Source organism: Panicum hallii, chromosome 9, assembly GCF_002211085.1.
Source record: "Panicum hallii strain FIL2 chromosome 9, PHallii_v3.1, whole genome shotgun sequence".
Lineage (NCBI taxonomy): Eukaryota > Viridiplantae > Streptophyta > Magnoliopsida > Poales > Poaceae > Panicum > Panicum hallii.
In genome coordinates, this window is record NC_038050.1 from 18,850,998 (window position 1) to 18,873,589 (window position 22,592).

The 22,592-nt window shown below is 42.4% G+C and overlaps 1 long non-coding RNA gene across 1 annotated transcript; it reads right to left on the reverse strand.

Moving 5' to 3' along the window:
- Positions 1 to 704: 704 nt before the first annotated feature.
- LOC112872955 lies at positions 705 to 2,516 on the reverse strand. Its single transcript, XR_003224737.1, has 3 exons — positions 2,107 to 2,516; positions 1,919 to 2,023; positions 705 to 909 (listed from the first exon to the last, which is right to left on the reverse strand). It is a non-coding gene; the product is annotated as an uncharacterized LOC112872955 (long non-coding RNA).
- Positions 2,517 to 22,592: the final 20,076 nt, after the last annotated feature.

The following is a 22,592-nucleotide window of genomic DNA, read 5'->3' on the forward strand; positions in this document are numbered from 1 at the left end:
ACTTTCTCCATCAATATCATCAACAAATAGATATCACGGACTAATAGTATTCATGCTGGCCCAGCAAAGGCCCAAGTGCGACAACGCCGCGCGTTGATTCTAGTGATATATACCAAACAATGGAACACTCTAGACATAAACAAAGACAAATCTATAATGTTAATCTCTAATTCTTAATACAATTATTACTTGCAATACAAGACATAATCTATTAGTACCAAATACAATTATTCCTCGCAATACAAGACATATTGCTCTCAGCACCCCACCTGCGAATAAAATAAAGGAAAGGGGAAAAGATATTATAACCATTCCTACTAGACGCGGATGAACAAAAATTCAGTACAAAACAGTTTGAATTTTTTTTAAGAACTAGGTGAGTGCCCATGCGTTGCTACAGGAGCAAAAAAAGTTAAGTGTAAAATGACGCAAATCTGCCAACTAATAATAATAATCATCGGGTATAACATTTCCATCCCGAAAAGTATCGAGACAAATCGAATCCGTAGATACACCATCGCCACGAAGTCCAGCTAAATATGCAAACAAACGTACGCTAAAAGCTATTTTATATCCTTACTTATGATGCATTTCACAGGTGATCATCAACATTAACTAATGGGCCAGTAAATAAAAAAGATAGAGGCATGGCTAAACGTGTTATACACGACATCATATTTCACAGTCAATCATCAACAGGAAAACATTAAAAATTCGTCCAACACTAAAAAGATATGGGCATGGTTAATTTGCTTATATACTTTGCTTATGATTTTATACATGAGGCACTGTCACATGGCAAGGTTGTTCTATAACATTTTTAATAGGCTTCCAAACACGTCCCGACAAACATTTCCCCTCTCTTGACACCCTGATGCAATCCGAAGTACTTGCAATCTAGATATGATCCTGTTCAAAGAACAAAAAGACAAGAAAAGTTAATGATTTCCCTTACAATGATCAAATCGAACACTATATAAACCAATTCCACCGCACGATTGGGAAATACATTAGATTAAGAGTGAATAGGAAGTAACATGTTACGGTTCAACTAAATACTTTCCATTGCAAGCATTACTCAAATTTTAGCACTGATAAAAGAGTTTTGCTATGCACGGCCTGAAAACTGAAGTCATCAGAAACTCGTACTTGGTACACATAAGACGACTTATATGTTGGAAAATAGTTACGAATAATGTTTCTGATATTGGAATGCAGTCTGCAATAAAAAGCATCATATATTATCTGGTTAACAGTACATAAAAAACCAAACACTGGATTAACACATGGGTACTCAAAGATGTGTGTCAGTTAATTAAATACTACGTATGGCTGATGACCGCAGTAGATTGGCCATGTAATTTAGAGAGTCCAACAAAACACTGAGCAAGGATCTTTGCTGCAAAACTCAACTTCGAAACACCTAGATGATGCGACAATTAAATAAAAGGCTTATGATCCAATAAATAGGAACATTACAGCCTTTCCTTTTCAGTTTTGTAGGCCAATTTGGCTGCAATTAGAGATGCTTAGCACCATAAGAGTTCTACTCTGAAAGTATGATGTTATTTTGTTAGGCCTCGACTTACTGCATTATGTGAAGTGCCATTTAGATCATAGGTGTCAGACACTCAGATCACAACTGCATTCTGTAAAGTGCACGCAATCTCTACGGAAGATAAGCATTACAATCATCACTTCGAAAAAAAAAAACAACCTGATATATAGTTCACATTGCATACCCGATATAAGTATACCAGAGAGACACTCACGAGATAAATATGACATAGTTGGCTACTTCAAATTACATGACAATTGATACCTTGACCAAACCAGGGCAATTAACATTAACTCTAACCATGGCAATTAATATTAACTCTAACAGATCAGAGCAGTGAAAAGGGGAACGTGAGTGTACATGTGCTCAGATGCAGATGCAGTTGGCCTTATTCCGAGCATATGACAGACCTGGCGTTAGGTTCAGGCCGCCGGTGGAGTGGCCCTTCTGTGTTCGCACTGCTCCCTTTTATGCAACCAGCATTGTTATTTTTTTCAGACAAACAGAGCGAGCACATCGATACAGAACTTTAGCTGCTACATATATACCTTTATTCATGGCGAGGTACTCCGGGTGACACCAGAAACAACACCAAGGTATCAGCAGGGAAAGAACTATGGAATCAACAGGGAATAACAATGATGACTTAACTGAAACCATTCACATATATTCAGTGAACTTGTAATGCCAACATTTGAAAAAAAATTCAACATAAATTGCTAGATATAACTCTGAATAAATCACATGCAAGTCAAGAGTGATATTTCTATTTTGGTTAAGGTTTCCTGCACATTAGATGGCACGGTGTACAGTCAAAGTAATTTTCAAGTCAACTGTAACAAACCAACTCTACATGCAGTATCCATGATACACCCCATGTCACTTTGGATTTGGGTTCAGGATCTAGGGCCTCTAGTAAGTACTGCTTACAACTCCAGTAAATCACTCATCTGCATACAACAGAAGTCATGGATATTTAGCTTTCATGTAAAGATATGCATATTTTCAATAAACCGCATCAACAGAGTTTGCTTTCTCTTGCTAAGAAAATGAAGCACATTTCAATGGTAAATTACATTAGACACTTTTCCTTTTTAATTTCTACAGGCAAAACAAATGATGAATGCTAAAAATATAGGCTGCTCATCATTTGTTAGCTAAACATACCATGCCTAAATAAAAGAACAGGGCCAACCCAAAATCAATTGCTTTCCAATGGGAAACTCTCCTTGTTTGCATATATATAAAAGAAGTTCTCTGGTTTAAGTTCATGCTACATTCGAAACTTGCATTCAAAAATACAAATTTGTACATGGTGCTGACTTACCTTTTATCAAAAGAAAACTTCTTAGGTTAAATCCTGAATCTCAAACTTAATCCAAAGATCCAAAGAAATTATAAACAGCTCAAAGATCCAAAGCTCTGACAAAGCGCGACCAATTTCCTCCAATTCAGTAACTTCCCCTCACGTGTTTTCAAAAGCAAAGGATGTGATGGCTCGGTAGATGAACACAGGGCTGCACTAACCTTGAGTGAGCAATGCTGGCGTGTGACACTTTCGGCGTAGGGCAGCGGCAGGGTGTGCGCCCCGGCGACGTCTCACGACTCGCTCCGCAGGGCAAGCGGGCGGCATGTCGTCAGCTTCGGCTCGCCCTAGCCAGCGCGATGCAGGCGAGAGGACGTAGGGCAGCAGACACGACAAGATTGGCGCACGAAGGGTGGGCATCAGATCCGCACGACGGGAGGGCCACGGTACCGCGCATGCGGCTAGGTTGTGCCGCGGCGGCGGCTGCTCGGCGTGATGGGACGGAGGGCCGGCCGAGGCTCAGCCCGGCACCGAGAGGCGGGGATGGCGTCTACCCGCGCTCTCGACCAGATCCCTCAACCAGGCGCCGACGACGACACCGTTGGGGCGTGGCAGCCGGTGTCGCCGCAACTGGTCGCCGAGCTCCATCCCCGGCCGACAGCCGCGTTCCCGATCGGGCAAAGCCCTAGACCAGAAGCGCCGACGACGACACCGGTTGTGCGCGGGAGGAGGTGCGCGGGGGACGCCGACTCCGAGCGACTGCCGCGTTCCGGGCGACGAAAGCGCTGAACCAGGCTGCCTGCGAAGGACGGCACCGCTCTCGACCTGAACCCTCGATGAGAGCGCCGTAACTGGCGGCGTTGAATTCGTAGGCCGCGGTTTGGGACGCGGCGCTGAACCAGAACCGGGGTAGGTCGCGGCGATGCCTGGATCGGGCGTCTATTTTGACGGACGGAGCGGAGGGGGCGACCCTCTCATAAATATTTTGTAAATACTAGTTGAATGCCCGTACTCTACGGGTGATAAAATTTTTTCATGACAATCCAGTCTCCAGCACCTGCCACCGGCACAGTTAGCTAGGCACGGCAGGCTCCAAGGCAGCATCATCAACCAAAAGGAACTCTAGCACATTTTCGTCAACCAAAAGGACATATCTCGCTAGGCACAGCAGGCATTCGCAAAGCAGTTTCCCTATTCTGCCAAACTTAACTATTAAGGGTCCGTTTAGTTGAGCTGTGGATTCCTGAGAATCTAATTTCAGCTGTTAGCTGTGGAAAATCAGCTGTGAGCTGTCGGCTGTGGGAAAGTTGAAAGCCGTTTGGCTGAAACTGCTGCCAGGTGTGGATTTTTGGTACAATTATCTATTATACCCCTGTTATGTCCATGAGTTTAGTTTTAATGTTCATATGTATTCATTAGCAGTTAAGTATTAATATATATTCTTATTAATTAAAATAAGATATATTTAATAATATATTATAAAAATAGTTACTAAAATAAATGTACCCATATAATTAGTTCAATTAGAGAATGCTATTATATAGTTAATATAAAATATAGATAGTTCACAATATAATTAGTTCACGTAGTTTCACAAGAAAGATACAAAGTGGACTACAATCATGATTATATAACCAAAGCATTCACTATGTTGTCACGAATGGTATTCATGAAAATCTCATTCTCCTTCTCAAGAACAACATCATCATCTTGAACTTGAACTACTTGTTGCCCTTCATTAGCATCCTCATCCTCATCCACAGGCATGTAGTCTTCATTTTCATTACATTTCTCAAAATCATCATCTCTTAGTGCACTATCACGAATGAAACAGCGGGGGGGGGGGGGGTGACATCCAGGTAATAAAGGATATAGACTCTAAGCTCTAGTGTGAAATAGACATGTTTGTTATGGGTAGTACAAAGGGTTAGGGGTATATTTGTAATTTCTAGATAATATAGGTCTTTAAGTGCAAGATGTGTGGATTGGAAGGTAGCTTTGAAACATAGGAGAACTATAATATTAAGTGTTAAATTTATGTTATTATAAAGAAAATAAACCCTTAAGTAAGAATAGGGACCTATTTGTAAATAAACATAAACCATAAGGTCTTTTATGCAAGTAGTTGTGGAATAAAAGTAACTTTCATGTTTACTTGAGGGTTTATCTGTAAAAGTACTAGTCATCATGACATTTCATGAATATTTGCAAATATATAAAAAATTTGATCAAAACCTCGTTTGGTAAGGACAGGGGTAATTTAAATTTACCTTGCTCAAAATTTAACATGTAATGTTGTAAACTTTAAGATTTTGAATTAGAGACCTAAAGCAAGTTTGTAGAGCTTGAAAAACTCTACAACTTTCATTTTGGGCTTTTTCTCAGAAAAATCCTAGATCAGTGAGGAGTTTTAGTTTACTGAGAGACCCCTGAACTTTCCAAGTTTTACAAACCAATCCCTTGACTTTTCCCCTCTTCTCCTACCTCTGAACACCTCTGCTCCCTCTGCTTCCCGCTCTGCCGCCGGCGCAGGACCTCCCCCCTGGCCGCTGCTCTGCCCTCGCCGTCGTTCATCTCTGGCCTGCTCTCTTCCCCACGCGTCACCCTACTCCTGGCCGCCACCGTAGCCCCTCCCCGCTATCCTCTTCTGTGCGTGCCACAGCTGCCCCGAACGCCCGTCGGCCGCCACCGCATCGCCGCCGTGGAGAACCCCCGGGCAAGCCCTGGAGCTCTTATCTTTCGCGTGCACTAACACCGCCAGCATCTTTACATCTTGTTTCCCCGATTTCCTTGGCATTTCCTAAGCCCCAACCCACACTCCACTGCCGCCTTTCTTCTCCAGCTCCGGCAACACACGGCATCCCTGTGGGCAGCCATCACCAGGCACCCTCCGCCCCAATTAACCCTCGTCCAAGCTTCCCCGTTGCTCACTCATACTCGTTGACCCCCTGCTGCCCTCCAATTGCGGCTAGAGCTTCGTCTCCGACGAGCGCTGCCGTCGCCGCCTTCGGCCCCATCGTGGGCAGCCCAACCCGAGCATCCCCACACCCCCACAACTCCCTAGCCAGCACCACATCATCACCCCGGAGCTCTACGACCACTTCGTGGAGTCTCTAGTGCCCTACATCTTTCTCCCAACGGTCGTCGGCATTCATCCTCGCCGCCACCGCCGCTGTCCTCGTCGATTGCCTTTGATCCGACGCATACACTCCCAATTGCTTGCGTCAACAGCTTGTCGCGACCCGCTGAAGCTAGTGCGCCACCCCTCCACCGACGCCGATCACCGGAACCTTGCCGTCGATAGTGACTCTCCGCCGCCACCTCGGGTTCTCGTCGGGATCCGCTCATCTGACCACTACGGCTCTCGACACGTGGTGCATTCAAACCGCCGTGAGCTCCTGAGTTTTTCCCCTCCGCTCGGACCTCGCCGCCGGTGACCCCCTCGTCGGAACACGGCCGTCCCCCTCTCTGCCCTTCTCCTGTTTCCAGTCAAGGACTTCGGATTAGAAGAGGCAGAAGCCTAGGGGGCTATCTGCAAAGTCCTAGACTCACAGGAATAGTGCTGTTTAGGGACCTCTATGTAAACTTTGGTGTTATTTCATGTGAGTAGTGCTGCTGGCTTGTAAATTCAATAGAAAATTGTAGGAAATTCCAAAAATTGCAAAAAAATTTTTGTTAGAAACTAGATTTTAAACTCTACAACTTTTGTTGAATAAGTTTGATTTGAAACTGAGTATTTTTGAGTCTATTTTAAATCTAAAGACAAGGGAATATAATGTCCATAGCTCCTACATATTAACTTTGTTAATCATGATTTTTGGTATACAATTTCTATAGATTATAAATGAATTGATGTGGAATTTTCAAACCTAATTTTGTTTTGTAACTTGAATTCTTTTACTCCGGGCAATTCAATTTATTTAATCATAGGATTAGCTAAGCTTATCCACTAAAGCTTATTTAATTAGATCTCTTTGTCATAATATATTGAGTATGCAATTAATCTAGGTTTAAATTTTCAAAACTTTATAATGTTATTTACTTAAGGTTTGAATTCAAATTTGAATTTAAATCTAAATTTAAAATATTGTAATTCCTGTTTTCAGTAAATTTAATGCTATAGCCATAAGTTGAATATAAATGATGATTCAAAGCTAGGATCCCTTTTTGTGCCATGAGTTCTTGAAGTGTTAGCCTCTTTGGATTACAACCTATCGTGAAATAAAGTAAAAGAGTATGCATTCCTTAATTTTATATCCTTGCATATCATGTAGACCCGACTACTCTTGCCGATGGTGATTACGAGCTGATCGCGGACCAAGCCGAGGAAATTCCTGCAGACTCCGAAGACGCCGTCGAAAGTCTAATTGAAGCTCCGAACCAAAGTTTGGAAAACCCTGACACTACTGCCCCTAACCCTACACAAGAAGGCAAGCCCCGGACATAACCCACTATTTTAATTACACTGCAATTTATATCTATTTATGTAATTCTATGCTTTAAATTCTTAGGAATTGCTTGGAACCCTTGTTGCATAATTCCAGGAACCAATGTACTGAACACTAGAACTTGAGTCCGACTAGCTGCTATGCTAATAGGACCGGTAGAAGTCGGGTGATTTCCTGTCACTCGCGTGATATAGGAGTTGTAATGTTTACATTCCTGTCATCACTATAAGGATGACGGACGGGAGTTTTGTGAGGTATCATGGTTGAGATGATACCCCGTCTGTGTTGATGAACTTGATAAGGTCGCAGTGTGTGGTAGTGCGGGTTAAGTGCTTGAAAGTACTAGCCACATGCCGTGAAATATGGTAAGCGGTAAGCCTAGTAACCAATCAGCCCGAGGAGTGGACATACCTCCCACCACTCGTATTTTGGTTCTTCTGGTTACTTGATTCGACGTGTAGGAATACGTGTTGCAAGGGCAACCAGGAGAACGGACATGTAGTCGCGCTACAGGCGTACGTCCTGCACACATTGGGTGTGCGTATGGTCCTGCAGTCGCTTGTGGTGGATCTGATCCACGAGTCAGAATGAAAGGCAAACGGTTGCTTTGGAACTATCATTGAATGTTCCAAGCGTGTGAGTTAGGTTTACGCTTGCAAGGTTGAATTCGATTCAGAATCGTCCGCTTCTCACGAAGATTGAGACTGCTTGATCCCTTTACCACATGGAGTAACAAGAGAAATTTCATAATTATCAAGAATGATGTTTGACCAAAGATTATACCATGCTTGCTTAGATATAGGTGCCTACCTAGATTGGACAATCAACTAGAACCTGAAAGCTAAAAACTAAAAATAAGGATCTACTCTTTGTTGCTTTTCAGCTGAAAACTAAACCCAGAACCATTACAAGCCTTCATAAGTCTAGTTACATGGCTATGTATACCATGAATGGAAAAGTCTTGCTGAGTATTAGAATACTCAGCCTTGCCTTATAACTTTTATTCAGGTAATCCTCCTGATGACTCAGCTCTGCCTGTACCGTGGCCCTATCCTCTGCCTGATGGTTGGTCCGTGGAGTGGGACCTGTCCTCGGCCAACGCAGACCCCTCCGAGTGATGTCATGCAAGGGCAAGCGTGACATCTGTACTGATGATGTGTACAATGCCGTACTTTAAACTCCGCTGCATGACCTGAAACTTATGTCTATTTTGTAATAATTCCTCTGGTTGGGAAAGTTATATCACTTTTAAATACTCATGTAATATATCTGTCTGTGATGTAAATTGTGTTGGCATTTGTATCTCTGGACTCGCCTTCATGCGGGGTATCTTGTTTGATCCTGCATTCGGTGGTTTTTCGGGACGTTACCCGATAGGCCAAGGGATTATACCGTTTGAAGCAAGTTGGAGCCCGTAGAAGTGGACTCACATACTTGAACCGGTGTAATTCGAGTTGGTTCTGCCACAGCTGGTATCAGAGCTAACAAGTGTACACTGGAGATGTGAAGTGCCTTAAAAATACTTTCGGTATAAAATTTGATTAACAAAGTATTTTGCAAAAGTACGTTGGATTCGTTAAGGTTGTGCTTAGTCCGTAAAGCCCTAGGGTGATGTTTAAGGGAAAATAGAGGTGGCTGTACTATATATATATAACTCTAACTCCTAGCATTACTTTTCTGTCAAAACTTAAATTTATGCACAATCCAACTTTACTTTTTGTAACGACACCTTTGATGATGAGGTAAGGAGGTAAGGATCCTCAGCCAACTGAGAGAGCTTGGCCTTCCCGTCGGTGATGCGAACCGAACGCTGTTTCTCAAGCAGTGGCCTACTTGAGATGCTGCCAATGTACCAACTTCGGTTGACTACATTGGGAGTATATGGTTCGGCGCAGGGTATAGCGATCGCTGTTCATACCCCCGCATTTTGCGGTACCCCCCGTGAATATGTTGTTTCGACGACGTATGTTAACGTTGTCTGTATGGCGATAATGGTACAGATGCTGTTTCTATAGTGAACAGTAATGATTGGGGACGCTTTCATGATATACTGGCATGAAAGGTTCATTGGATATATATATTGTGATCCTTTGCAGGTATACTAACCACGATTAAGAGGTTAGGATGAGTAGAATTTATCGGCTAGTTATTAGGGAGAGACGTATGTGTTATGCCACTGAAACTAATTGCATAAGTCCGAAGATATTCGGCAGTTATTTTTGGTTGAGAGGACGAGTAGTATGTGCATGCATAATTCCTTGACAAATAAAAGAATATAATGTATGTTTAAAGTTTAGAAAGGATGAGTAGTAGGTTGTTTATCCTTAATATGGGTTAATGGGGTTCTTGAGGTAGTTTTGGACAGGAACCTTAAGCTTTCTTTCGGGTTTTAGATCTTGTTGTTGTCCAAATCAGTCATCTTGTTCCATTTACCTTGTAATTTCCTAGCAAGGTAAACATATCTCACCATTTGCATTCTTGTTGCAGATGGCAGCCCCTTCTAATGTCTTTTGGGATCCGGAAGGGCATCTTCATACCAATGCCCTGCACTAGAAGGGTTTCCCTCGTTTACTTTGGGAATCCTTACAGTCTTTTCACTATATGGAACCTCCCCAATATGATGCTGTTGAGTATCTGGAAGACGGAGTTCACAGGGCTCAAGTCAGGATGACCATTCCTCAGCATCCTTTTCACTCGCAATGGCAGCCCGTTGAAATCAACATGATGGGCTATCGAATAGTGGATACCATTGAAGGAGCGGCATTAGAAGCAATTTATCGTTTTTGTAATCAGCATCCGAAAGAAGTTGCAGGACAGCCCATTGGATTATTTTCAACGACAAGTCCCGATGAGCCAGAATGGAATCTCAGAATCGTCCCTGAGAGTCATAGATTGAATGGTCCACTGAAAGAAGCGCTTCAAGGAATGATACGGTTTATGAATGTACAGTACCACTACCAACTGCTCCTACATCGTGAAATGGGTCGGGTGATCCATGTCGCGCGAAGTCACTACAGAGAGGCTGATAGACATAATACTCAAGTTGATCAGCTTCGAGCTTTAGTGACTCAGAAGGATGAGATTATTGCAGCACAGGATGAAACCATCCTTCACCGTGAAGATCAGATCAACAAGAGTGATCATATAATCACTCAGCGCAACATCATCATTGAGTTCCTTCAGGAACAAATCCATGATCTGATCCTTGCGGCTGATGACGCTCAAGCTCAACTTGAAGAACTGCAGCAGCCACCGATCCCTCCCGTCGTACCTGCAGTACCTGAAGCCGAAGAAGAAGATCCAGTGGAAATTGAGGGAGTCTCAGAACTTGATTCTGAGCATGGGGACCCTGTTCTTAGTCCCCACCATTCTTCTTCTAGTAGTCAGTCGTCTGTAGGCAACTTCGACGATTTCTAGTTGTTAAATCATCGAGTTCCTTTTAGTTGTAGTCTGTGAGGAGTGAGATGCTTTAGTTAATATGTAGTTTACTTAGATCTTGCGCCTTTTGTTGTAACATAGATGGCCGGTGTATGGATACTATGGTTGTGTAATGTGAGAAACCATCAACATCCACGTTGTAATATAAGCTTCCTGTTTTATCTCCTTGATCTTTATCTTGATATTCTGAGATGAGATAATTGAATGGAATGTGTGCATGGTGTATACGAATGTTGCATTTTCTGGAATTGGGAGTAAGGTCATGTGATTAATAACGGACGTCTCCTTTATTTCAGATGGTGGGAGCCATGCGTGGAACCCCGGAAGGCTTTCGGGCAGAACAAGCCAGTGGTTCTCAACAGCCGCCCCCGCCACCTCCCAATCTAGCCGAGGTGATGGCGTGGCAAATGGAGCTTCTTAATCTGTTGGTACAAGCACAACAGAACCAGCAACATCAACAGTTCCGAGGAGGTCGTGATGACCTTCCCCCTCCAGTGGCCAGCTATCAGGACTTCCTTAGCACTCAACCCCCGTTCTTCAGTAAGGCTGAAGAACCTTTGGACGCTGATGCCTGGCTTCATATCATTGAGTCAAAGTTCACCCTCTTGACTATACCTTGTGCGGATTCAAGTAAGGCTTCTTTTGCTGCCCAGCAACTTCGCGGTGCTGCTCGTATATGGTGGATAATTTCTACGCCATGCAGCCCGCAGGACATATCATCTCCTGGGATGAGTTTCGGACTGCCTTTAGGGCACATTATATTCCCGAAGGATTACTGGAATGGAAGTTGAACGAGTTCTTGGCACTTACTCAGGGTTCCAATACGGTATTACAGTATGCACAGACTTTTAATCATCTGTGCCAATATGCTGGTTATCATACAGACAATGATGCCAAGAAACAAGATCGTTTTCATCGTGGCCTTAATACCAAGCTCAAGGAGCGCCTGAATCTTGTTAGGACTAATAATTTTAGCGAGCTGGTTAATATGGCTTTAACCCAGGAGGATTGTATCATGGCACATCGTGCTGACAAGAAAAGAAAAACTCCTACGGGACCCTCGAGTGCTCCAACACTAAGGTATCGGGTTGCTCCTAACACCCAAATTAGAGCACCACAGAGGAATACCCAGTTTGGCAGATTGGTTTTTAGGCCACCCCAACAACAAGGAAGATATAGACCTCCTGTATCTCCACAGCAACAACAGCAATTTGGCCCAAGGCCAAATGTGCAACAAGCCCCACAGAGAGGCAGTAATTATCGCTGTTTCAATTGCGGGAGTGCAGACCATTTCATCAGGGACTGTCCGCGACCCAAAAAAACCTAATCAAGGACAAAGTTCCAATCTAGGTAACTAGAACAAGGGTAAAAGACCAATGATGCAAGTCCGGCAAGGATGAATTAATTTCACCACCCTTGCGGAACTCCCGGACGGAGCCCCTGTCATGTCGGGTACGTTCTCTATCCATCACCGACCAGTTGTTACATTATTTGATTCTGGAGCAACTCATAGTTTTATTAGTAACAACTGTGGTACCCGAATAAGACTTGATCCTTGTCCTACCCAAGGATCATATATGATTTCTACCCCTGGAGGCAAGATTACCTCTAATCAAATGGTTAAAAGTGTGCCAATTCGACTAGGCAGCCAAGTGATTAAAACTGATTTGGTTTTGCTAAACTTAGAGGGTGTTGATGTTATACTCGGGACGAATTGGATGACCGAACATAGAGTATTGCTGGACATTTCTTCCCGAGTTATTGAAATTAATTCACCATATCATGGCGCCACTACCCTCTATCTGCCCCAGCATGAATATCTGCATCCTTGTACTTATGCTATCACGGACACCAAAGTAAGAGATATTCCTGTAGTTTGTGAGTTTTCCGATGTCTTTCCAGATGACTTTCCTGGAATGCGACCAGACATAAAGCTCGAATTTATTATTGAACTTCAGCCTGGCACTGCTCCTATTTCCAAGAGGCCATATCGTATGCCTCCAAATGAATTGGCCGAGCTTAAAATCCAACTTCAAGATCTTCTTGATAAAGGTTTCATACGTCCAAGTGCTTCGCCTTGGGGTTGTCCCGCCCTCTTTGTCAAGAAGAAGGACAATAGCCTAAGGTTATGTGTTGATTATCGTCCACTCAATGTGGTCACTATTAAAAACAAGTACCCTCTTCCCCGCATTGATATCCTGTTTGATCAATTAGCTGGAGCCAAGATCTTTTCGAAAATTGACTTACGCTCTGGCTATCATCAGATTAAAATCAAGCCTCGTGCTGCTTGCACCTTCGAGTTCCTGATCTCGGTAACACCCTACCTAAAACTCACCACCTCGGGTATACCCCTCGGTGGGCAGGCGGTAAAACACCGACAATAGCCATATATAGGGTACAACTAAATCTTAAATAAATAATGTATAAACTATAAAATTTTAGATATTACCATTACAACTTTGATAAGGAGCTACTCTATATCCGAGCTTTAGGTATGTGTTATATGAGTATCTGGTTATGTCCTTTGGGCTTACTAACGCCCCGGCATATTTCATGTATCTCATGAATTCAGTTTTTATGCCGGAACTTGATGAGTTTGTCGTGGTCTTCATCGACGATATTCTAATATACTCTAAGACTGACGAAGATCATGCCAATCATATACGTATAGTTCTTCAACGATTACGTGATCATCGCCTTTACGCCAAATTCTCAAAATGTGAATTTTGGCTAAATAGTGTGAAATTTCTAGGACACACTATCTCTAGTGAAGGCATATCGGTTGATCTAACCAAAGTCCAGGAAGTTATGGATTGGAAGCCTCCAACCTCAGTCCATCAAATTCGAAGTTTCCTTGGATTGGCGGGATACTATCGCTGATTCATTCCAGACTTCTCTAAAATAGCCAAGCCTATGACTGAGCTACTTAAGAAAGAAGTTAAATACCGATGGGACGATAAGTGTGACGAAGCATTCCATACTTTGAGAAAGCTTCTAACAACCGCGCCCATGTTAGCTCAGCCAGATAATACTCAACCTTTTGATGTCTACTGTGATGCTTCTGGGACTGGTCTTGGTTGTGTTCTTATTCAAAACGATCGAGTCATTGCCTATGCGTCCAGAGCGCTCCGGAACTATGAGCAAAACTATCCAACTCATGATCTGGAATTGGCAGCCATTGTTCACGCTCTTAAAATCTGGAGACATCATCTTATGGGTGCTAAGTGTAACATTTACACTGATCATAAAAGCCTCAAATATATCTTAACCCAAGCGGATTTAAATATGAGGCAAAGGCGATGGTTAGAGTTGATCAAAGACTATGACCTTGAGTTTTCTCATCCTGGTAAAGCCAATGTGGTTGCGGATGCACTTAGCCGCAAGGCACATTGTCATTGCTTATCTATAGCAGCTATCAGTGATACTCTCTGTAGTCAGATGAGAAAACTCAATCTAGAAATCATTCCTCAAGGCAGTCTAAATCTTTTATCCATCGAGAATACCCTTCAAGATAAAATCGTCATGTCACAGCTACATGATGAGGGTATCAGAATTATCAAACTAAAACTATCTCAAGGAGAAGCTAAATACAAGTGTTTTCGTATTGATTGTCAAGGAGTCTTGTGGTTCAACAAACACCTTGTTGTGCCAAAAGATCGTCAACTTCGAAAACAAATCCTTGATAAAGCTCATCTATCCAAATTCTCTATTCATCCCGGTAGCACCAAAATGTATCAAGATCTACGATAACATTTTTGGTGGACCAGGATGAAAAGAGAAATTGCCAAATATGTATCTGAATGTGATACATGTCAGAGGGTTAAAGCTAGTCATCTTAAGGTATCTGGTACACTTCAACCATTACCCATTCCGTCATGGAAGTGGGAAGACATTAGTATGGATTTCATTGTTGGTCTTCCCAATACCTCTCAAAAACATGATTCTATATGGGTAATCATTGATAGACTTACTAAAACAGCTCATTTTCTTCCTGTGCATACCACTTACTTAGCTAAGAAATATGCCGAAGTCTATCTTGATCAAATTGTTCGATTGCATGGTATTCCCAAGACCATCATTTCTGATCGAGGGGCACCATTTATTGTGTGGCAGAACCAACCTGAATTTCACCGGCTCAAATACGCGAGTCCCCTCTGGAGGGCTACCTCGTGCTTCAAACGGTATAATCCTATTGGCCTGTCGGGTAACGTCCCGATAAACCACCGAACGCAGGATCCAACAAGGTACCTCACACGAAGGTGAGTCCAGAGATATAAATGCCAATACATTTTACACCACAGGCAGATATATTACAAAAATTATACAAAGCATCAGTAGCTCCCACTGAAGGGAGAATATTACAAAACAGGTTTAAGTTTTAAGTCAAAGCAGCGGAGTTTGAAAGCGTAAACATTGTACACGTTGTTATTACAGATATCATGCTAGCCCTGGCATGATATCACTCGGCGGAATCTGTGTTGGCCGGGGACGGATCCCACTCCACGGACCAACCATCAGGCAAGGGGTAGGGCCACGGTGTAATGAACGCTGGCTCGTCAGGGGGATTTCCTGAAGTAGATCAACAAAAGCAAGGCTGAGTATACTAATACTCAGCAAGACTTACCCGCTCATGGTATACTTAGCCATGTATCTAGACTTATGCAGGCTTTTCAGGTTTTGGGTAGAGTTTTCAGCTGAAAAGCAACAAAGAGTAGATCCTTATTTCCAACTTTTAGCTTTCAGATTCTAGTTGATTAACCATTCTAGGTAAGCACCTATAACTACTCAAAACATGGTAGAATCTTTAATCAAACATCAGCTTCATAATCACAAAGTTGCTCTTGTTACTCTATGTGGTAAAGGGATTAAGCAGTCTCAATCTCCACGAGAAATGGACGATTCCTGAATCGAATTTCACAACCTTGCAAGGGTAAACCTAACACACACGCTTGGAACACCAAAGGGTCGTTCCGAAGCAACCGTTTGCCTTTCATTCCGACTCGTGGATCAGATCCACCACAAGCGACTGTAGGAACATACGCACTTCCAAAGTGCAGGATGTATGTCTGTAGCGCGACTACAAAACTCGTACTCCTGGTTGCCCAGCAACACGTATTCCTACACGTCGAATCGAGTAACAGGAAAAACCAAAATACGAGTGGTGGGAGGTATGTCCACTCCTCCGGCCGATTGGTTACTAGGCTTACCGCTTACCATATTTCACGGCATGTGGATAGTACTTTCAAACGCTTAACCACCGCTACCACACACTGCGGCCTTATCCAATTCAACAATACAGACGGGGTATCACCTCAATCATGATACCTCATAAAACTCCCGTCCGTCGTCCTTATAATGATAACAGGAATGTAAACATTACAATTCCTATTTCGCGCGAGTGATAGGAAATCACTCGACTTCTACCGGTCCTATAAGCATAGCAGCTATTCGAACTCAAGTTCTAGTGTTCAATACATTGGTTCCTGAATAATGCAACTAAGATATCCAAACAACGCCTAAGAACTTAATGCATAAAGATATATATATATATACATAGTATAGGTTGCAGTGTAATAAAGTAGGGGTTATGTCCGGGGCTTGCCTTCGCTGGTGGGGCTGGGGTTAGTCAAATTAATATCTTCCGAACCTTGGTTCGGGGCTTTAGAGAAATCCGCGACTAGATTCCCGGAGTCTTCAGAATAACCTCCTTCTTGTTCCGGAATCAGCTGATAATCCCCGTCAGCGAGAGTGGTCGAGTCTATATGAGATGCAAAGTTACAAGTTATGGAATGCATGTACTTTTATGTTAATTCACAATAAAGTTACAATCCAAACAAAAGAACATTACATTGAAACAAATAACCTGACTATTCTGCACTGGGCAGTCATTTATTGAGTATTAACTAAACTAACTAGTCTCGTTAGGCAACCGGGGGGGGGGGTTACCCTAAACATCCAATTAACTACATTAGGTGGCATATCTGGTTACCATAAGCAATTCTAAATACACTTAACAATCTCCATTTATTTTATTAGCTAAACATTGTAATTAACCTTAGGTTATTATTTAATTATGGTTAACTTTAGATTAGTTAAGCCAATCTTATATTAGGAAAAATAAATTAATATTTATGAAAATTATCCTAAGTGGGTTTAATTGAAATAATATTACTCTAAATATTTTATACAATAGATAATTAGAACAATTCACTTAATTAAATAGTATGTTTAACTTGAATAATCAATAATTTTTTTTACAGAGCAAGATATTTCAAAACAGGAGCTACAAAATTTATTGAACATAGATTAGTATGAGATCTAATTACTGTAGTTTTATTGGAATTTTATTCTAAAAGGAACTAAGCCATAAAATTTAATAAGATCAAGATTGAAATTTCAAGATGCAATTGTATTTGGAGTTTTACACTAAAACCAGGGTTCAAAATTTAAGGACACCAGACACTACTCAAGACTTGTATTCAAAAAAAGTTTCATAATTTTTCATGCATAATAATTATTATTAATGAGTTACCTTTGAATTTAAGCTTGAAATTTATAACTCCAGTTATATTAGGTTTCTGATTCTAAGATTTTTATGATGGATCATACTTATAAAGATCAAGTTATGGTAGAAATTTCATCCCTAAATATGCATAGATGCTTTTGAAATTAATTTGTGAAGCTTTCATGAACATATAACAAAGGTAGCAAAAATATTCTATCTAGAGAGCTGATCTAAGCCTCAAAACTTTACACAAGGCTACTTATACTACATGCAACACATGCTCCAAACACCAACAGCAGCAAGGCTATAGATCATAAAATTCAATTAAAACATCCCTTTTCTTGTATTTAAAATACAGAACAAACTATTCATTTTCATAACTTGACTGTGAAATAAAAGTTGTAGAACTCATCACAAGGATTCTAACCCAACAAGTTTGGTATTTTTATGATTTTCTATGATTTTCTACGAATTTTTTAACTTCACTGATTTGTAAGGGAGGTAAGAACTAAACTCTTGCGTTTAGGCCCTTGGAAGAATTTAAATCTTTACACTCAAGTCCCTGCTGCCATGGCCGGCGGGGAGAGCTCTGCTCCGGCCAAAATTCAGCGATCCCCGGGGTCGGCGGCGAGGGGCAAGGGGAGAGGAAGCGTCAGGGAGTCGAGGGCTACCTGTAGAGAGTCTTGGGGAGAGCGGGGAGGGGCGGTGGCGAGCTGCCCACGGGAGCAGTAGCTCCGGCGAGCGGCGGCCCGAATTCCGGCGAGCTCGGGTGAGGAGTGGGGATGGCGCGTGGCCTAGAAGCTTTAGGGCGAGGAGGGGACCCGATTCCGAGGCTCAACTCAAGGAGAGGGAGGTCGGAAGGGGAAGCCCGACGTGGAGCAGAGGGCGGCGGCAATGGAGGTGGGCGGCGGCCGTCAGCACACACACACAGGAGGAGGTTTGAGCTGCTTGTATGGACTACCAGGAAGTAAAGAGCGAGAGGAGAGGCAGCATTGCAACCTGGGGCAGCTACAAAGGCCCGGCGGTCGATGACCAGGAGAGCGCCGCGGCGGGGGTGCTGGCAGTCCGCGGCAGGAGGGAGGCGATGTGGCGCGCGGGGAAGGAGACAACGGGGAAGGGCTAGGGCGGTGGGAAGACCCTCAGGTGACGCGTGGGCACGGGTAGCAGCTGGAGGTGAAGCTCGGGTGCTGCGCCGGCGGTGAGCGGCGGGAGCAGAACGGAGCAGAGGGGAAGCAAGGATGACAGAGGAAGAAGAAGCAGGCAGGAGTCAGAAGGACTGATTTGCAAATTTAGAAATTTCCAGGGACTCCTCTGAAAAGAAAGAATTCCCGTTGATACAAAAGCCTAGTGAGGAAAGTGTCTAAAGCAAAGTTGTAAATAATTTCAAACCCTACAATAATGCTTTAGGGTTCAAGTTCAAAATCCCAAAGGATACAGTTTTATTTTAAACTTTTGAACACAACTCAAATTATAAACTTTGTGTTATAATTCAAACAAAATGCTTTAATGTTTGGGGTCTTTTTGTAAGATTGCCTGCAGTAATCATGACTAGCCCTTTTTACACTTTAGCCCTTAAGTAAATCTGAGTTTTACTTTTATCTTTCAACCATTTCACATGTAAACCCTTATACCTTTGTGTTAATTACACCTAAGTCCTTAGTTTCCAAATAAAAGTCTATTTTTCTTAGGTTTATTTAACTTTTGCACTTTTCTTTTCTATAATCATTTAGGTTTACCACTTAAGAGTACTTTTACACAATTACACTCAAGTACTTACATAATTCCTAAATTACAATTATACCCCTAGTGCTTTGTACAACGTATATACACCATATCATGCATACATATAATACATCCAAACTTAGTATCCCATTGGCTAACTACCTGGATATTACAGCCTTCCCCCCTTAAAAAGAATCTCGTCCCGAGATTCCGAAGCTTGAACAGAATCGAATGATTAGATTTGGGGATTGGCTTAGAAGTAGTCTGGGAAATTCCGTTGAAGATAAGACTCTGTTTCCCAAGTCGCTTCTTCCTCGGTGTGATGATCCCATAAGATTTTGTACATCTTAACTGCCCTTCTTCTGGTGAATCTTTCCTTGGTATCCAGGATTTGAAGAGGTTGTTCGATGTACGATAAATCGGGTTCAATCTCAATGGCACATGTCTCAACGATTTCCGTGGGTACTTTGACACATATCTTAAGTTGGGAGATATGGAAGACATCGTGAATAGCAGCCAATTGAGATGGAAGGCGAAGCTTGTAAGCCACTAGGCCACAAACATTGAGAATTTCAAAGGGTCCGACATACCGGGGTGCTAATTTCCCTTTTATGCCAAAACATTGGACACCTTTGGTAGGAGATACTCGAAGATAAACAAAATCTCCTATTTGAAATTGCAGAGGCTTCCTCCTCTTATCCGCGTAGCTTTTCTGTCTAGACTGAGCGGTTTTGAGATTGGATTGAATAACCTTGACCTTATCTTTGGCTTCAACAACTAGGTCTGGTCCGAAGATTTTGCGTTCACCGGTCTCAGACCAACTCAAAGGAGTTCGACATCTGCGACCATATAATGCTTCAAAAGGAGCCATCTGAAGACTAGCTTGATAACTGTTGTTGTAAGCAAATTCAGCTAGAGCAAGGCACTTGTCCCAACTTGTACCATAATGAATAATACAAGCTCGGAGCATGTCTTCAAGGATTTGGTTAACTCGCTCAGTCTGCCCATCAGTCTGGGGATGATACGCAGAGCTTCGAATCAATTTGGTCCCTAGAGCTGATTGCAATTGCTCCCAAAGTCGTGCAATAAATTGGGGTCCCCGATCAGAGATGATGGTTTTTGGAACTCCATGTAATCGAACAATTTGGTCCACATAGACTTCGGCATACTTCTTAGCAGAGTAAGTGGTATGCACAGGAAGAAGATGAGCTGTTTTGGTAAGTCTATCAATAATTACCCATATGGAGTCATGTTTCTGAGATGTGTTGGGAAGACCGACAATGAAATCCATGCTAATGTCTTCCCATTTCCATGACGGAATGGGTAAAGGCTGAAGTGTACCAGAGGCTTTTAAATGGCTAGCTTTCACTCTCTGGCACGTATCACACTCGGATACATATTTGGCAATTTCTCTCTTCATTCTGGTCCACCAAAAATGTTGTCGTAGATCTTGATACATCTTGGTGCTACCAGGATGAATAGAGAATTTGGACAAATGTGCTTCGTCAAGGATTTGCTTACGAAGTTGATGATCCTTATGCACAACAATCCGATCGTTGAACCATAGGACTCCTTGATGATCAGTGTGAAAACACCTATATTTAGCTTCTCCCTGGGATAGCTTTGATTTGATGATTTTTATACCCTCATCATGTAATTGCGACATGATGATTCTATCCTGCAGAGTAGACTCAATGGATAGCAAATTTAGACTACCTTGAGGAATGATCTCTAAATTGAGCTTTCTCATCTGATTGCAGAGAGTGTCACTGAAGGTTACTACGGATAAGCAGTGACAATGTGCCTTGCGGCTAAGTGCATCCGCAACCATATTGGCTTTGCCTGGGTGAGTGTACCTCAAGGTCATAGTCTTTGATCAGTTCTAACCAACGCCTTTGCCTCATATTTAGGTCAGCTTGAGTGAAAATATACTTGAGGCTCTTATGGTCAGTGTAGATATTACACTTAGCACCCATAAGATGATGTCTCCAAATCTTGAGAGCGTGAATAACAGCTGCCAATTCAAGATCATGAGTTGGTTAGTTCTGTTCATGGCTCCGAAGTGCTCGGGATGCATAAGCAATGACCCGGTTGTTTTGCATAAGAACACAACCAAGGCCAATTCCAGAAGCATCGCAATAGACATCAAAAGGCTGAGTGTTGTCTAGCTGAGCTAGTACTGGAGCAGTGGTTAGGAGTTTTCTCAAGGTATGGAACGCTTTATCACATTGGTCGTTCCAGCAGAATTTAACTCCTTTCTTTAATAGCTCAGTCATGGGTTTGGCTATCTTGGAGAAGTCTGCAATGAATCGGCGATAATATCCCGCCAATCCAAGGAAACTTCGGATTTGATGGACTGAAGTGGGAGGGTTCCAGTCCATAACTTCTTGAACTTTGGTTGGATCAACCGATATGCCTTCACTAGAGATAGTATGTCCCAAAAATTTCACACTATCCAGCCAGAATTCACATTTCGAGAATTTGGCATAAAGGCGATGATCACGTAGTCGTTGAAGAATGACACGTAAATGATTAGCATGGTCTTCTTTGGTTTTGGAGTATATCAGAATATCATCAATGAAGACCACAACGAATTTGTCGAGTTCCGGCATAAATACAGAATTCATGAGATACATGAAATATGCCGGTGCATTAGTAAGTCCAAATGACATAACCAGATATTCATAAAGTCCATATCTGGTGGAGAAGGCCGTTTTTGGAATATCACTAGGCCTGATTTTAATCTGATGATAACCAAAGCGTAAGTCAATCTTTGAAAAGACCTTAGCTCCGGCTAGCTGATCGAACAAAATGTCAATGCGGGGAAGAGGATACTTATTTTTGATAGTAACCGCATTGAGTGGACGGTAATCGACACATAGCCTTAGGCTATCGTCTTTCTTCTTGACAAATAGAGCAGAACAACCCCAAGGTGAAGCACTTGGGCGTATATAACCCTTATCAAGAAGATCTTGGAGCTGAATTTTCAGTTCTGCTAATTCATTTGGAGGCATGCGATACGGCCTCTTTGAAATAGGAGCGGTGCCCGGTTGAAGTTCAATGATGAACTCGATGTCTCTATCTGGTGGCATTCCAGGCAAGTCGTCTGGAAATACATCGGGATATTCACATACTATAGGAATATCCTTGACTTTGATATCTGTGATAGCATAAGTGCAAGGGTGTAGACATTCTGGCTGAGGCAGATAAAGAGTAATGGCCCCACGATATGGTGAATCAATTTCGATAACTCGGGAAGATATGTCTAACCGGACTCGATGTTCAGTCATCCAGTTTGTCCCAAGTATAACATCAATACCCTCCAAATTTAGTAAAACCAAATCAGTTTTGATTTCAATGCTACCTAACTGAATTGGCACACTTTTAATCATTTGGTTGGAGGTGATTTTTCCTCCAGGGGTAGAGATCATATATGACCCTTGAGTGAAATAAGGATCAAGTCCTATCCGGGTACCACAGTTGTTACTAATAAAGCTATGTGTTGCTCCAGAATCAAATAAAGTAACAACTGGTTTGTGGTGAATAGAAAATGTACCCGACATGACGGGAGCTCCATCTGGAAGTTCTGCCAGAGTGGTGAAATTAATTCGTCCT